This window comes from Pundamilia nyererei, unplaced genomic scaffold, assembly GCF_000239375.1.
Source record: "Pundamilia nyererei isolate P.nyererei 1_Seehausen unplaced genomic scaffold, PunNye1.0 scaffold00064, whole genome shotgun sequence".
Lineage (NCBI taxonomy): Eukaryota > Metazoa > Chordata > Actinopteri > Cichliformes > Cichlidae > Pundamilia > Pundamilia nyererei.
The window spans coordinates 3,231,747-3,244,492 of record NW_005187465.1 but is presented as its reverse complement, the minus strand read 5'-3'; the positions used below and the strand labels follow the sequence as shown (position 1 = coordinate 3,244,492).

General features: G+C 39.4%; 1 protein-coding gene across 1 annotated transcript in view; it reads right to left on the bottom strand.

The window, feature by feature from the left end:
* The window catches only part of npas2 (neuronal PAS domain protein 2), a 43,480-nt gene extending 33,930 nt beyond the window's left edge, over nucleotides 1–9,550 (bottom strand). The window contains exon 1 of the mRNA XM_005735624.1: nucleotides 9,252–9,550. The gene's annotated coding sequence lies outside the window, so the exon portion shown is untranslated. The remainder of the gene's footprint in view (nucleotides 1–9,251) is intronic.
* Between the last annotated feature and the right edge of the window lie 3,196 nt (nucleotides 9,551–12,746).

The window sequence follows — 12,746 nt, the reverse complement described above, 5'->3', positions numbered from 1 at the left end:
GGATGGATGCTCAGTCAACTGAGAAAGTGAATTAATAACATCTACATTATTAATGACAGAAGGCTGGATCATCAGAAGTCTCTGGAAAACAACTCGCATAATGACTAGTTTTCATATTTTTATGTTTTTACCTGTAATGCTTCTTTCCTACACTACATTTGTCTTCTTGGACTTCTTGGAGTAGCTGTGCATGCCACGCAGTTCAGCTGCAGCTACTTTAGCTTTGTTTACCCTCTCTTTTTGTTAACTTTCTCCAGACTGGCTGCACCTCGCAAACAAAAGAACCTTTGGCTTAAAGGGATTTCTTGTACCTACATTGATTTTAATAACTGAAATTCCACCATGTTTATTGTGACCTTTGTTACAGTGTATATGTGCAAATATATAAAGGAACACAACTGGTTTTCTCTCTTTCAGACAGCTAAGCTTAAAGAGGCCATTGCATCTGAGTGGAACTATGTGTGCACATTACTCATGCTTTGATGTGATAATAATTCATGAATTATGAAGTGTCCTTCAGGAAACCTAAAATCACTGCCAGCTCTGTAAAAAAAAAATGAAAAAAAGTCTTTTTGGCTTCCTCTTGATGGTGGAATAGAACTTCCTGTAGATTTCCATCAATTTTATCATATGTTTCTGTGTTTCTCTTAAGATGCACATGCACTCACCAGCTACTTTTTTAGGTACACCTGTTCAACTACTCGTTAATGGAAAAAATGTAATCGGCCAATCACATTTTTACACGTAGACATGGTCAAGACGACCTGCTGAAGTTCAAATCGAGCATCGGAAAAGGGAAGAAAGGAGATTTCCAGTGAGGGGAAATTTTCTGGGTGTAACGAAGAGGTGTTTCATTACTCTGGGCAAAAATGCCTTGTGCCCTTTCTTATGCTACTTTCCTGGGAGAAGACTGGAAAAATGTTGCCTGGTCTGATGAGTCTTGCATTGCAACATTTAGACGGTCGGGTCAGTTTGGAGTGAAAACAACATGAAAGCTTGGATGAGGTCATGAATATTGTCCAACCACTTATGGCCACAGTGTACCCTGATGATGGCTTTCTACGGGATAATCTCTCAAAACTCAAATCATCTCAAACTGACTTCTTAAACGTGACACTGAGTTCACCTTGTTTTATCTGTGCCATGAAGAATTAAGGTGGTGCTGCACGGGAAAGGGAGTTCAACCCAGTACTAGCAAGGTGTACCTAATAAAGTGGACAGTGAGTGAAAATCAGTAAAAAAGTTTAAACACTTAAATTAAAAAAAAACAAACAAAAAAACTCGGAAACTGGAAAGTTTTAGTAGGAAAGTGTAATGAACTCATTGGCTGGACCCAGAGAGCAGAAGAATGAAATTCAAGTATCACAGCACTATGTGAACTCTCCAGTTCGCCATCAGTGGACATGTTCAGGTTTTGCCCCATGACATCACAGATTACATATGGCTTACTTAACATCAAAGGAAGAAAGAAATGTGTGTGGGAGGGCCCTTTTCATTTCACCATCAGACCTGACACGATCTTGTTGTGACTCCACTAAAGCAAACAACGTTGTAATGCACATGCAGCCAACACCCTCAACTGGAGATCTGAATCACTAGATCTAGGTCACACACACACTGCGAGGCCCATTTTTCTTCTTCATCTGACACACAATGTGTGGCCACACCCGATTCTTAAACGTAACCTTTTGTAGTGAAGCAAGAATAAATGTTACATCCTGTGAATCAGCTATATTTTAGAGACACACGGGGGGGGGGGAGCATTTATTTGTCGACAAAGCACACTGTGTATCACTCAGATGATGATAACAGCTTCTAAAAGAACCTCATTTATGTAGATTCTCACTCCTTTGAATGATGAAGTACCATAAAAACCTTTCCGAAAGGTCAGTATTAGTGCAGTGTCACTGAGGAGCTCTCACACACGTTAGTTTCAGGTAATGTCATTTCATGCCACAAATAAAAAGAGAGGAAGCAAATTCACATAATGTGACTGGTCTCAGTGCCAGAAAAAGGAAAGCTTTTTCTTTTTATAAAAGGAATAAATAGATTTGAAAAAGCCAAATGTCTTAATGATGGCGTAATGGCTCTGAGCCTGCAGCTACTGAGGACAATCACTGTGTGCTTTAGAGCAAGAGTTCAGTGACACCAGCAAGGCCGATGACGTCAGTAGAGGCAGTTATATAACTGCTGCTGAACATTTTGTCTGTCATAGTTACAAGGCCAAAGAGGGTGACATGAATACCAGTCATACTCTCAGGAGTCATGTGCAACATAGTTCCACTGGCCAAAGGAAGAAAAAGGCAAGCAGGCCTCGGTATAGAGGGGTATGGAACAAAAGGGAACGGCTCTGATTAATGATAACAGTCTGCATGTCTGTCTTATGTCTGCCCTTACGGCTATAAATGCTTCCACATTATCTTCTTACTGGAGATTGATCAAGAATTCACAAGTCTAAAAATTCCCAAACAGCACATCAGACCAACAGGTCAAAAGAGTCTAAAGATGATAAAACAGAGAAAATAAGGCTGGGATGTGTCTGCAAAGTTTGATAAAAACTATAACAGTTTGAACAAACACTACAAATAGAAATTATTTAGACATACACAGTAGTCCGCACAAGATTATCAACAAAGAAAAAACCTGAAAAAAATCATCATTTAGAGAAGTTCATAATTTAAAACTGTCAGTTTCACTTGGTATTAATTTAATTTAATGGCGACTGTTGCTTCTAGCACCATCGAAGATAAACCCTGTAGCAATAAATGGTGTAAATAAACAGTGGCTTTTGGCCTTAACCCAAATACTGCTACACACTGTACTGACACCTCTGCCATCATTGATTATCCTTATAGGCCACTTTCTTAACTGGGTCTTTTATTGATTCCTAAACAAATTTTATCAGAGGAAATAAGCAGAATTCCACAGAGTTAGTATAACAATTTCATTATCACTGTCACAAAAATATGCCAGCACTGATATAAGGAAATGATAAGGTGTGTGCCATGTGATCCCATGGACCATTTAGTACAAGCTTTCAACTGGAACCATTTCTTACTTCCCATCAGGAGTCATTGTTCTCTGAAATATGTTACCTAAGAATCAGAAATACCGGACAACAGCGATCTAAAGCCAACAAATAAAGGCTGTGGATTGGCCTTTAAAGGGTAAGCGTCACTTCAATGTTTTTATAATCATTTTAACTAAGTAATTTGACTGATTTTTATTGGACAATACACATTTCACATGCATTCAAAGTTGCTAAATATAGTTGTTCGCCTATATTTGACTGTAAAGCTAAATTGTGGCTGCTTTAAAGCCAGCTGTCTGCAACAGAAAGGCTCTGAAATATTCTCTGCCCAGCTGTGACAGATGGTATACAGAATTTGCAAAGACACTTACTTCTTACACCAACCATAACCTGAGAATCAGTGCCTTAGCAAAATCATGTAACATGGAACTTGAGGCAAAGAGTGGAAATAAAGTTCCACTATAAAAAAAATGCCTACACAAAGGAGCCGACAAGTTAATGTGTTTATGTATTTTCTGGCAGCAGTCCATTTTTAATAGCGTATGGTTGAGGCGAATACATAAAAAAATAAACCACACTATATATATTTTTTTTTTTAAAAGCACAATCTCTTGCCATTTGTTACTTTAAATTAATTTTATACCTGAGAAAGCAATATCTCACTCAAGGCCATAGTGCTTTAGAGAATATCGGCATGGCTGTGGCCTTGTCCCTGCAAACCATTCAGAGCTGTACTAATATTCAATAAACAGCACTCACTCTTGTGTGATATTGCTTGATTAAGCTGTCTCAGACCAAGGATGATGCCCTCTAGTTTGATAGTGAATCACTGAAGCAATTTCCCTGGTTCCAGCTTCTCAAATGTAAGCCTTCGCTACTTTTTTTCCAGTTTGCACCCAACTTGGTTTGATATAAATCATAATTGTGGTTTTTCTATATTTTTATTCACCAATTAGAATTGGGCCTTAAAAAACAGCCCTATTTGAATTTTAGGATTATAGATTCTGTACAGATTTTACCATTAAAACATAAACATGTTCGCTTCAACAACAATATTCAGCTACTGTAGCAAGAACCACTAATCTGAAAAATTCAAATTCCATTATAACTTTAAGATATAAAGTTCAGTCAAATTTCAAGAAGTTTGGAGGGTTTTTTTTCCCAAGTTCAGCTGCAAAAGCCAACTAACACCTTGATGAAACTAATCCTCATGGGGACAATCCCAGGAAGAGAAAGACAACGAGTTATGTCTGCCACAGGGGATACGTTCATTAGAGTTACCAGCATCTCACATTAGAGACACATTACTTCCCAGAGTTCAAGTAGCGGACACACATTAACACCAAATATTCGGATGAGACTGCGTAAACTGGGCCTTAAGGGTTGATTCCTATGGGTTACCAATTCCAACAAGTAATAAAAAGACACAATAGGACAAAGAAATACCCTGAATGAACCAATGAAAAACTGCATTTTGTTCTCATAAGTGTAAATTTGAGATTTTTGGTTCAAATTGCTGCGTCTTTGCAAGACTTTGCTGTTGACAGCTGTTGGAGATTCGTTCAAAATTAATGGCAACACTGCTTACCCAGCAGAGCTAACATAACATCATGGTCTGAGCTCAGTTTGTTTGTCATTGTGACAAAGATCCAAAACACATCTCCAGGAAATGAAAGGCTATAACTACTAAGATATAGAGCAATAGAGCGCAACATCAGAAAGCTCAGCTAACAGAAAGCTGATATGATCTGGGGTAACATCGGGGTCAGCAAGTGCACAGCAATAAAACGATTCCCTTTGACAACTTCATTAGACTTGGACACCAAATTAAGAATTCAAAGGTGTTGCTTTAGCAAGAAATTCTGGCTCTTTAGAAGAAGGTGGTTCAAGACTTTTGCACTGTACATGTATCTAAATAAAAAATGTTTTCCATAAATACAACCGACTATAATAACATTGTTGCAGAAATGCTGTTGTTTGTGTTGTGGTTTGACTGAGTTAATTACTTCTTGTAATTGGCTCCATTGTCCTTCGGTCACTTGGTTGTAAGATTATGGTCATTAAACTTTAACTACAGTTGAAGGAAGTTCCTAGAGAAGCCACAGTGATTTCAGTTTTAGTTAACTTCCTTAACATTCAGCTCTGTCCTAAACAAGGTTATTATAGTTAACTTAGACATAAAACTGGATGTGAAAAAATATATATAAATATCAAATTTTTAATATAATATAGTTAAAAAATAAACGAATTAATTAAAATACTATAATAATAATAATTTGACTGACACTTTAAATTAAACTAATTTCGTTTTTTCACCCTGGTGTTTACGACAGAATTGCCTAATTTCCTTCGGGATTAATAAAGTTTTCTGATTCTGATTGGCTGTTGGGGAAGTTCATTAAAAATCACTGTGGCTTTTGTAGGAGACAAGTGAGCCATGGACAATGGGGCCAATTACGAGAAGTCTCAGTCAAACCACAACACAAACAACAGCATTTCTGGAACAATGTTGCGATAGTCAGTTGCATTTATAGATTTATAGACTGTAAAAGTCTTTAACAACCCTTCAATTCTCAATATTTTGCTTCCAAGGAGCCAGCCTTTCTTATAATTTTTGGATTTGAGTAGCAGTTCTCCAGGCTAGGAAGGGTTTTTCAAAGAGGAGTCATTTCTCTTGTTAATTCATTACGTCACTTCACACTGAGACAATCAAGCATAAAAATGGGCCTACCTCAAAGGATGACCCAGTTGTGTTCTCACATAACAGACAACTGAGCAAATAATCAATTTTAACAAGTATCTTTAGGAACTTTAACAGAAGCCTGTTGAAAAACACATTTTCTTCCCATTTCTTTAGGTGAATCTATGAAAAAGAAAAACATAGCACATTTTCAACATGAATAAAATTGTTTTTTTTACACTAACAAAATTATTTCCAAGGAGCTGTTAGCTGTACAAAATTGGCATATCTCGCTTTGTGTCCTTAAAAGCTTTTGAGAGAAATGAAAAAGTCGAGGGCAAACGAAAAGACTATCCAGGGCAGATGAACAGTATCTAAAATTCTTGAGAAACATGAAAGAATTCAGCAGCAGCAAAGACAGAGATGCATCTGCTGTTCACTGAAGCCTCAGAAATGGCCTCGGTGAATAGGGAGAAAGGGCTGAGGTGTGCCAGATTACACAAGAACTGGACTGAAAATCAGTGGCAACAGGTTTGATGGAGAGATGAATCCTAATCTCAAATTTCTGTTTCAAATTGTTACTGATATGTAAAGAGGAGATCAGGAGAGAGGTGCAACAGTGATGGTCTGCAGCCATCTTCAAAACACAATCTTATTAAAACTGATGGAATTATGACTGTGTGTCAGATGTGTTGTATTTTTGTTGTTTTCCCTTTGTGTGTTTTTTAATCGCAACTTTTTCCACTGATAAATAAGTCTTTAACCATTAAAACCTGTGAGGTCAAAACTGATTTGCCAGAACGGTGTTTTTCTTTCCACAGTCATTCATTTGTGCTGTTTTCTACAACACACACTTCCTGTTTGTGTTTAATAGTGTCACAAAAAAGCTGTTATCTTGACTCACACGCGACAAAGTAACTTGCTTCATGCACGTCTCCTCTGGGACAGAGAGCACGCAAAACACTTGAAACAACAAGAGCTGTTGTTGGTAAGAAGCAGTGAAAGTCTAGCTCTGATGGAAATTACAAATACTCTGAATGCCTCTTTCATGTAGTCAGGGAGCCTGTTTCCCATCTCTCTCAGCTTTTTTTCTGTTTTATTACCTCGAACTTACCTATTTAAATGTTTTGGCTGCTGCTCTGTCCAAGTACGCATGCCACTGTGGTGCTCATGTCTGCTTTTCTTGATGTCTGTGGAAATAACTGGCTAACCTAAAGTCTTACATTGTATTTGTATGCCTTCTAGTTTCCTGTGGAAGATTTTATATCAATATGGTTTGTTAAAGAAAAAAGCAAAACACCGTGATAAGACTTGAAGTCAATGTCAGTACTGAGACAATAAGGCCAAAATGAGCTAATCACACACAAAAAGATGACACCTTTGGTGCTCGGAGGTAAGCGAGACTTGGTTATTTGCAACCTCTGATCTATTAATCAACCTGTTGTGAGATTACACCCCATTTCATGTGTTTGTGATGAATCATCATGGGTTGAACATTCAACATTCATTCTATGTGGAGCGCGGCTCTGTTTTCTTAAAGAGACAGAAAGCAGGAGGAGTCCCTTTGCTGTTACACAGACCTACACCATTTGTGCATGCCCAGTCACACTAAGCAGCTCTAGCAATATTCAGACTAGCTTTCAGTTTAAACTTGCAGGACATGGCCCAGTAACCTACTTTCCCCACAACATGCTCTGTAACATCAGAGAAGAGGCTATGTGTCATCAGTTAACTAACCTTCACCACAGCATAGTTTCAGCAAAGAGATGAGAGAAGAAGAAAAAATCACAGACACTAATCAGAGTTATATGTCAGGACAGAAATGTCTACAAGGCCCCATGCTCAGTTTATACTTAAGGGTGAAATAAATCCAGATAGAACTTATAATATAACTTATATTCCCTGCATTTAAAGGTCTCCGGGGGAGGAGACTAAAACTAAAAAAGACCACATGAAGAAGATTAGAGAAGAAAACTTTCAATTTGAGAGCAGAAAAGTCTCAAATTGCCATTCCACTGAGTACAGGGCAAGCGAATTACATTACAATAAATGTTGGTTATAAAAAAACAAACAGATGTGTAACATTTGTGGCAGCATTTCTCAAAACTCCGAAATCCTTGTTTGACTCGAACACATCTTAGCAGAACCTTAGCAGATTGGGTTTCCCTTTTTTCTTCTGTGCACAGACTCGTGTATCAGGTGATCAGCACTGTTAATGGTTAAACCCCACTACCTGACACCCTCAAACCAGTCTTCTGGGTTACCACACACAAAAAAACCCGAAACACCCACACAGTCTGACAGTGTGTCAGTGGTGCGCAGTGCACCACTGACACAGCTGGTCCAGGCTCACTCTACATTTGTTTATCACCCAGAGGCCAAATTTTTTAGTCTGACAAGTGGTGGATGGCCTTCTCCATGATACCTGTCAGTTACTGGAAGCTGTAAAAGGATTGTGATTGACTCCTATATACTGTTTTTATAGTGGTAGACCTAATGCCAAAAGTGGAATCCACAACGTTTTCAAGCTCACCGTGTAACAATGTTCTGATTGTCCCATTTAGCAGCAGGATTAGAATTGGCTGAAGGGAGAAGAAGACAGCATGAGTCATGAGGCAGGCCCAAATGTTTAGCAGCACGATATAAAGAGGAGCATATGGTGCAATGAACAGCCCAGTTCAGTCAGTCATGGAACAGCCTCATCCTGCCCCGCTCAGCTGTCAGCACACATCCTCATCACTGCTCATGGCTCCTGGGCCAACCTCAGCACTGACACAGCAAGCCGGAAAAATGGCACAAGCCTCAACACGAGTGTAAGTAGATGGACACACAGGATAATCTTTTAGACTCTGACAGCAGCACACTTTGGAGCAAAGATAAAAAACAACCAAAATGCCCCGGATCCCTGGCTTTGGGTTTTGTTTCGCATCAGGTCCCCGAACTACAGCTGTGACTGACATAGCATCGGTCATTCAGATCAGACATTCAGATGTATATCAGAGCTGATTTTACTAGGACAAGTGTCTTGGCTTATCAGACTCTAGTTTGTTTGTCTGTTCGTGCCAATTAAGCCACATTCATATTTCATTCCTCATATTTCAAATCACACACACACAAGAATCTTCCTTTTTCAGATGGAGTCAAGTGTCTCCATATGGAAAAAACTGACATTTCAGAGCTAGGTCAGCACATAGGTTCCATTATACAGTAGTTACTGCACTTACTAAGATTCTTACACAGCTTCCCACAATATAATGATTATAACACACACTAAAGGACTAAGACTTTCTTCACTTAGTAAACAGAAATAAAAAAAAACAAAAAACAGTCTAAACAGTTATGTATGTGTTTGATTGGGACATGAAGAAGCAGATATACCATCTATTGATATTATAAACACTGTGAAGCAGACTGAGCCAGGAGAAGAGGGTAGCTACTAAAAACAACTTTTTAAAATATTATTATTATTTGAAAGTTTCCAATTTGAAGCCACATTTATAACAACCGTAACAAGTAACGAGCACAAAGCCGGACACTCACCTTATTCTGCCGAATAATGATCCAAACAGGAGCGGCTGTATGTGTTTGTGAGTCTGGGTTTTAACAAATAAAACTCAGACGTGTTACATTCCAGAAAGTTGCTCACATGTGAAACTGCACTGCAGTCTGCTAACGATTCCTGCCGCTGTCTGTATTTAGGCTGCAGCACGCTGCTGAGGTGACCCAGCCTACAAACCTCACACGTTCATTAGAGCGCGCTGGTCAGTCCGGCTCCTGTCCGCGGACTCATGCAGGCTGAATGAAGAGCCTCCGGCAGCAGCCAGTGTGCGGCCGCGCTCACAGCCCCGCCCACTGGTCCACATACTATATTAAGTTACGTGAGCAGGCTGGTTGCAGTCTGCCGAAGAGCGGAGGCGGTCTTTTAAGCCCCGCCTGTTCTCACGACGTCATTGGAGGAAAGTGCCATCCAATACCGCCCTCTTCATAGGGTTACCGTAAGGGGGCGTGGCTGGACCTCCATCCAGCCTTTCAGTTGTCTGCGTTTGGGGGTTTCTCGGCCAACCAACACTACAGGTAGATTATCGCGTGGGTGCAACACAACCGAAGATTTTAAGGCGTTTTGAAGATCACATTTTGGCTGTTTCACACACCACTGTTCGGCTTATTTGTGTGACTCGTGGTCTCTGGGTCAGCCACAGAGACCACGTAAAGTTTGTTGGTCTGAGAGGCGCACCACTGAGTCGTACCTGTCCCCTACTTTCTCCTCAGTCCAACCAATCAGTGGACGCTGCAGCGCCACCTTTAGTTCAGTGCGTAATATCTGCATGGGTAAACTGCTAAGGGTGCAACAGCTCAAATGAGTCACTCCAGTATATGCAGTTGGTTGAGGCTGGAAGAGTTGTACCTCACTGAGTTTCTCTGGTTTGCTATTTTACATTACAGCTATAGCATTACAGGTCACTACTCATGCATACCATGCATACTTCACAAATGGTTGAGATGTTAGTGGATAAGCAGATATGCTTTTAAATGCTGTGTTGTAGGTCAAAGCAACTGGGGTCCAAACATCTGTCAGTCTAGAATTGTCCTGCCCAGAGCCCAGACCTGAACACTATTGAAGCGGTGTGGGATCATCCTGACAGTGAACATCCAAAGAAGAGCTTTGAACGTCCTTCAAGAACCCTTGGAGAACTATTCCTGAAGAAGAAAGCTGCCTAAGAGAGTTTAGATTGACTTTCAAGCTCGTTACAATTGTGAAAACTCAGTTTTTGCCCTATATATTCTATGTTCTTGTTTGTACAAAAATCACTGGACCTATTTTTCAGTTTCCAATCAAAATATAAAGAAATAACAGGTGGATCTTTGCTTTTGCACAATGCTTTATTTAGAAATCTGCATTATTTCTAGGGTGGCATATAAACAGAAGAAAATTTATGTGACAGGAAAGTTTAACTCCTTTTGAAAAAGGCAGCTGAAGCACATGTTCAGATCACACTCCTGCAGATCAGTTCTGGAGGCATTTGTGCAAAGTTAGACTGATTTGTGGTTTTTCCTATGTCTAAAGACAAGGTAGCATGTAACACTCTAAAACAATTCTGTTGTGAGAGTTGCATTCAAAGCATGATCAAATAGGCCAACACCCCCACTCCTTCACTTCATCTGTCAAAAGATATGCTGTCTAATAGACCTCTCACAGGATGTGTGTCTCTAAATCACTCCTCAGAGGGGAAACAAGGCCAAATGCTTCGAGTGGGTTAAGACATACTTGTATTTCACAGCGGACTGACTATTAAATAATGAATTTCGTTATTCATGACCGTAACAGAAGGGATGCTGCCAGAAGGGAGAATGACACCACAGCATATCAAATCATTTTCAGGCCACATAGATGTTTTGTCTGCAAAGAAAACTCTTTTGCAACTGCCTGCGAGAAAGCGTGTGAGTGTGCCAGTCGTGGCACATCATTTTCCTTTATAATTTTCCCGATGAATAGCTATTCATGAACAGGGCAAAGACCACATGGCTCTACGTGACGAGAAATAAATCTACACCATCCCTCCACTGTTATTCTATATATAAAAAGCTTTATCGTGGAGTCAAACCACACACATAAACACACACTCACACACAAAGAGTCCTCTTCAAACAATGACGAAGTGAACATAAGCTGCCAATTCTCTCAAAAGCAATATTTGAACAAACCACAGCAAACGGCAAGAGAACTTTTTTTTTCAATTTAACTGGAGATCACGAGGGAACCTTGAGAGTGTACGTATGTGAGCGAGTACGTGAAGCCACAACTCAAAAATCCAATAACAATCACAGCTTTGCTGCTGTGATCTGTGATGATGGGTGTTGTGTCAGCCAGCCGTGCACGGTGAGAAACTTCAAAAGAAGTTTATACGTAATCTTTGTTTGTTCATTTTTTGCTAGTTACAAAGAAGGAAAGCATAGGGTATTTATTTTCAGCTTCCCAAATAAAATAGTGACCTCACCTTGGTGGTTATTTGAGACTCAGACATGCTCTCAACCTTTCCATGAGTCTTTCTATCTAAGCCAATGAATGGAGCTTTTTCAGTTTTTAGATTTTCAAGGAATTGTGTGCAGGGTTCAGCTTCAGTATAACACCGATACATTCTGTGGTTTTTTGTGAACACGTGTGAATAATATACATTAATATATACATTAATGTTTACGCATGAACTATTTAAATACATAAGTCTGTAAAATTTGTTTCTACGTGTGCAAAAATGTGTGCTTCAAAAACATCTCATCATGAAAACATGTCAGGCTGTAAAACATGACTGTGCATCGCCCAGAAAACTTCACCCAGGGTGGCAGTAATAAAATAATGAAAATATATGTCTCAACAGTTCTGCATCATTTTGAGTAAAACTGCATAATTTAGTGTTACTTAATCTAAAAGTAAGAAAGGCCATGAGGTTTTCTCCTTCTTTCACTTACTCCCTTTAGGGGTCACCACAACAGATCAGTTGCCTCTCTTTTAACCTATGCACAACATCCTCTACACCCTCTTTCAAAAGTACTTCCTATCTCCTTTTACTACCCAAATGGACGCATACTTCACCATAACGTGTTCTTACCCTGTTGTTTTATGTGGCTCATACAAACGAGGACAACCTTCCTTACAAAGATATTGCTGCAAGATGTTATGAACGAATCTGTAATTGACACAGGTGGATGGTTCGAAACTGTAAGCAAAGTACCAAAACTATGGCTTCATGCTGAACTGTTTACGCAGTCCTGCTACGAGCCGAGCCGCACTTATTATACTGGTGTGTTTATCAGAATCAGAATCAGAAAGGGTTTTATTGCCAAATGTTGAGCGGGTTTACAACATTAGGAAATTGCTGCGGTGCTTCAGTGCAAACATACTGTTATAAATTAAGCTTAAATAGACATGAAAATAAAAATGAGAATAAGAATTAAAAGTGCTAAGTAGATAGATAGATATATATGATATATCCATGAGTGCAGGTGGTGATCGGTGCCAAACATGGAATGATGCAGTGA